Source organism: Tympanuchus pallidicinctus, unplaced genomic scaffold (assembly GCF_026119805.1).
Source record: "Tympanuchus pallidicinctus isolate F22 unplaced genomic scaffold, pur_lepc_1.0 scaffold8, whole genome shotgun sequence".
NCBI lineage: Eukaryota > Metazoa > Chordata > Aves > Galliformes > Phasianidae > Tympanuchus > Tympanuchus pallidicinctus.
In genome coordinates, this window is record NW_026294802.1 from 18,408,444 (window position 1) to 18,413,953 (window position 5,510).

Sequence of the window (5,510 nt, forward strand, 5' to 3'; positions counted from 1 at the left end):
TGTGGATGTGGCACTGAGGAACGTGGTCGATGGGCATGATGGGGATGGGCTGATGGTTGGACTGGATGACCTTAGTGGCCTTTTCTAACCGCAGTGATTCTTTGATTCTGTGATTCTTCTGCACATGAAGAATACAGACTCACACATTTCTTCTGGACCCTTCTGCAGCATACAGAAGCACCAATCCTTAAATTTCTCCTTGTGCCACACCTGTGGCCACCACTACTATGGAAACATCTCGAAAACCTCTCCCACCCAGACTGCTGTTACAGGACAGCAGCCTATGAAGATCATTTGAACAGGTTACCTAAGCGGCCTACATCCTTCTCCACATCTTGGCTCTTCACTGCATACAAAGTTCACTTGTCCACGGCAGATGCGTGGATATTTTCCCCTTTCTGACCACAGTTCCCATCACAGCTGTGCGCTACTTTCTGCAAAAGCCACATCCCCAAAGGCACACAGCCCACTCCTACCAGTGACATGAATGACCACAGCACTCACTGACTGCAGATCCAGGCACAAACTTCCTCACCCTGCCTGCACTAAACCCACTTGACACAAAACATCTTGTAAAGTTGAAACTGCTACAGCACCAGGGAAGTGGGATGCTGTCCTGAGAATGTGCTCAGCTGTGCTCTCACAGGCACCAAAGCATAAAATATTAGAAAACAGTGAGATGGAGGGTTTCAAAGTCCACCGATCCCTTCATTTCTTTTTCCACTCCTAGTGACCAGGGGCAAATAGGAAACTTATTTTTGAAAGATATAAACAAGGTAAAGATAGCTTAGACTCTAACGGATACCTTAAGCAGCGGCTGCACAGAACAATTCAGGTCACAATTTCTCGCCTTATATAATTAGCTTTAAGGTCATCTGGCTTTTATCTGGGAATCAGCTCTGTGCGTTATTTTTCTACCGTACCAGTAACTCCTTTAACCCACAAAGAACAGCCTGACCTGACTGTCAAAAAAAGGAAAGCAGCTGTGCAGACGGGCTTATGCTAACGCTCAGGCTTGTGAGGCACTTAGATGTCCCTCAGCATCCAGGCGCTGCGGTCACCCAGTCATCCCCACAGACACTGCAGGACCCCAGGATACCCAGGAGGACGCGGGCATCCCGCGGGGCTGCATGCGGGAGCGGCGGAGCGCAGGGCCGAACCCACGCGGGGCTGCGCTGCCCCCTGCTGCCGCTAGCGGGAATCGCCCGCCGCGGGAGCAGAAGGGCAGAGCTCACTCCTGCCTGCTCGTGCGGACCCCCATGAGGGCTGCTGCGGAGCGAGGTCTGCCCCCGTCCCCCCCCCCCCGGCGATCTCAGCTCCGTGCTTTTTCCACCTTGTGTTCCTCACGCAGCCCCACACGCTCTCCTTGAGTTGTGCTGTGCCCTCAGACATGCCCTCTGGAGTGTGACCCCTTAAAGCGTGTGTCGCCCCCCCCCCCCCCCCACCCCCCGGAAGTTAATTTGCTCCCTGGCTCTGAAGTTCTAGCAGACGCCGGTTGCGTGGCCCTGCAGCCTGCTATGGCACTGTCAGGAAAACCCAACTGGTGGCTGAGATAGGAAGGTCTATTTATGCTCAGCCTTGGTGTGATTGAGTGGATGCTCATTGAAAGAAGCATTTCAAGGATCTGGAGGGCTCCTGTGATTGAATCCTCAGCACTGTGACTCAGTGTGTGGCAAGGGCTGTAAATCCTCCGAGAGCTGTTTTCCTTCCTACATGCACTCAGCAACAGTGGCAAGAAATGTCTCCGTCCTTCCTCCTGCAGCTGTAGCCAGCTGCTGCCAGCCAAGTCCTGAGCTTGGGTTGCTCTCCAACAATTTCCTAGGAAGAGTGAAGGCCAGAAAAACAACCTCAGTGCAGAAAAAATACAAAACAGCTGAACGGCTGTGTAAGGGAGGCATGAGAGGATTTTTATTTTTTTTTATTTTAGCATATATTGGTTGAGAGGAGCTGCTGCAGTAGTAGCTAGGGTTTTCTCTTTGATTGCAGATCAACTTCTAGGTTCTTGTCTTCACAGCAGATCAGCAGGTGAAGCAGGTTAATTGTTAGGCATTGTCAGGTCTCCTCTCTCCTTGTTGCAGATGCAGTCTGTGATCACCAAGGACAGCTAGATGGCTGCAGCTTGGCTCCTGACAGAGGGCACTGACCTGAGGGTGGGCTCTCAGCAAAACTTCCACCTGGAGGAGAAGCTGACTGCCCACATCGTGTCACCACTCCCTGGTGCACAAACTTCCATGCTCCTGCTCAGTACTGTGCCCACTAACTGTGATACTGGCTGCCTTACAAGGGAGAGCCGAGGGGCAGCACTGAACTCTGGTGACAGAGACAGCGCCTGAGGGAACGGCATGGAGATGCCAAGAGACAGTCAGGTTGGGGTTAGGAAGATACTCTTCATCAGATGGTGGTTGGGCACTGGCAGTGGCAGTCACTGGCACTGACAGGGCAGTGGACACGGCCCCAAGCTGCCAGAGTTCAAGAAGCATCAGGACAACATTGTTAGACATATGGTCAGACTTTGAGGTGGTCCTGTGTGGAGCCAGGAGCTAGATTTGCTGATCCTTATGGGTCTCTTCCAACTCAGGAAATTCTATGCTTCTCTGAGAAACTAAATCAGTACAAGCACACACCAGTTGCAGGCAGAACAAGTCACTGGTGCAGCCTAAGTTGTGGAGTTGCAGTTTTGGCTGCTTCTTGCACCAAGCATGAGCTTTCAGCAAAGGCAGCTGTTAAGTAGTGAAGAGACTGTTGTTATTCCCACAAGTATAAAAGCCTTGGCCATCACTGGGAGTCAAATAACAACAACCTACCAATGCCCTGACACAGTGTGAGGAAGCTGTTCCATGAAGTTTACCAAACAGCTGCCACTTCCTCAGACAAGCCAGGAACACAGGCGGGCTGCCTTAAACACTGAGGTAAAGGCACAGGCTGTATGCAACAACTCAGCATCATTTCTACTATTTCAGGTAAGTACATAAAATGTTAGCAAGTATCTTTCAACCTTACGAAGGCATGAGTGGGGAAAGAAGTATGGATACTTGAATTTCTGATAGTTCCAAAACTATTAGCACAGCTCTGAGGGCACTGGCGCCCTTACATGCCTATACTCACCAGCCTCACTGTCATTTACCCAATCACAAGTGTAGAAAGGAACCTTTTAAAAGACCAAAACTGAGGAAAATAAACACTAAAATGAAGATGGCTTCGGCAGTCACAAAAGTCATCGCAATCCTAGTATCACTGTAGGAGAACAGTTGTCTATCACACTTGGGCTTTCTGTCATTTCAGAGTAACACGGGGCCATCTGCACGTGTCACTGAAGAGCTGTTAGCTCCCTGCATCATCCCGTTGTTCTTCTCAGTTTTGTCTTTTCCATTCCAAAGCATCGAAGTTACCATGGAAACCAATGTCACTTCTGCGCCAGCCCCACCCCACGTGCAGTGGGAAGCGAGTGCAGATTAACAAACTGAGCTCAGATTAACGAAGCAAACTTTGATTAACGAAGCAAGCTGAGACTAATAGTATGAACTGGAACCCCCCATACAGGCATCACTTGTGACTTCTAATGCTAACACAGCATGAGGTTGCTGGGTCCATTTCATTTAAATTTGGCCTAACTTGTAACCATTACTGACTTTTCTTGTCAAGAGTTATACATTACACATTTATATACATGTATCTTACATACGTGCATTCAGTTATACAGTTACTGCAGAACTTGTTCAGAAATGATAATTGGAAAAGCACAGATCCAGAACTACTTCTGAGTTTGGAAGCTACAAAGTTCAGAGGATTCGGTGTATGTTGGCGTTTGGTTTCTTTTCCCTTGTGCTTTTGCTCCACTAAAACCAGTAGGATAGGAACTACAGAAATCAGCAACGATGAGTTGATGTACTTGGGCTAAAACATTCCAAGAACGGCCATCTTTGCTTGCTCTGTTTTGGCTGGCCAGACTCAGGCCCTACAAAAACATTTCAGAAAACACAGCTCACCCTGTCTTCATAATTATAAAAAATATCTCCAGGTATTATATGTACCTCCAGCCGGAAAGCTGGCTATTCAGTCATTCTGTTAAGTAGTGTCATAGTTACACAGAGTACTAATGTTTATTTATAGTGCTAATTTTTAGAAATGAATTCTGACACTTTTCTGCCCTGTATTAGCTAATATACATTTTTATAACCTGTTAAGGCACTCGTATGTAAATAACTCGTATAGGAAATTTTGTTCTCTTCTCACGCGTCCTTTTCTCTGTATAATTTCTTTCCACAACCATTACTCAAAGTACAAATAGGGCTGGGCGGAAAAAAAAATAAATCAGAATGATCATGCTTGCAAAATAATAGACTGAAAAAAGCTTTGTCTCCCAGTAATTCTATACAGAACACTTTGTAGCATAAGAAATGGGATGGGCACCATAGTAATTTTCAGTTACACCAGCCTCTGTATTTTTAGCTAGAATGAGAGCAGAAAGATGAATTTGAGAGAAAGAGAGCTCAAAGCACAGCCACCAGTGCTGCAACTTGCACCTGTTAGGTTTTTTTGCCTTTCCAGCCTAATATCTCATCTTTGCTAATGCCTAGCACAAGATGCTTAAGTTTCTTCCCATCGTTTGTTATAATTTATTAATCATCATCCCCCAGCTGCACTGCAAGATGTAATACGAGAACTGCCATACTGAGTCAGACCAGAAGGTGCACATCCTGATACTCACCAGTAATGACCACAAAGGCATGAGTACACTGGTGGGGCAAGTGAAGAGCAGTGCATCTGCCAGTCTTACACATCTAGTCCTATCAGAGCTGTTGTCTTTATAACCACATAATCCTTGACCGTTTTTCTTCTTAAGTTTTACTATCCATGGTACCAACGAGCAAGGAAATCTACAGGTTGGTGACAGGGCACATAAAGCATTTTCTTCCCTTTTCACACATCTTGGTCCTACAGAAGGGGCAATGACAAACTTGCATGTTCATCACTGTTATGTGTGTGTGAACAGCACAGTTCGTGTGTCAGGCAATCGTGGGCTGCTGCCTGGAATTAACTGACACTTCGGGACACTAAAAATGCAATTGGTCATCATATGTTTTCAAAGCCTAAATATCTTGAAACTGCAAATACAACTCCAATTACTGAAAGACTCATATGTGCACGGCAGAGAATGAGATTTAAAAAAAAAAATCCGTACGTTAAGTATTATGATGATGAAGGATCTAAGATCTCCAGCTCACCAGCAGCTTTGGTGACAAGGTTATCCTTCCACCCTGAATATCTGCTTGAACATTATTTTTAGCTGTGAACATGATCTTTCTGTCATGATTCTGATAACCTCCAAGCTGGAAGGAGGAAGAGTGCATCTGTTCTTTACTCCAAAAGCATGAGGTAATACAAACACTTTTGTGAAGACAGAGAGGAAGCAGTCATTTACACATTCCTTGGGACAAGTTTTTGGCTGCAACGAGGTAGCAAGATTACAATATTAAATTGTCACCTTTAAAAAATAGGTTGCCACAATA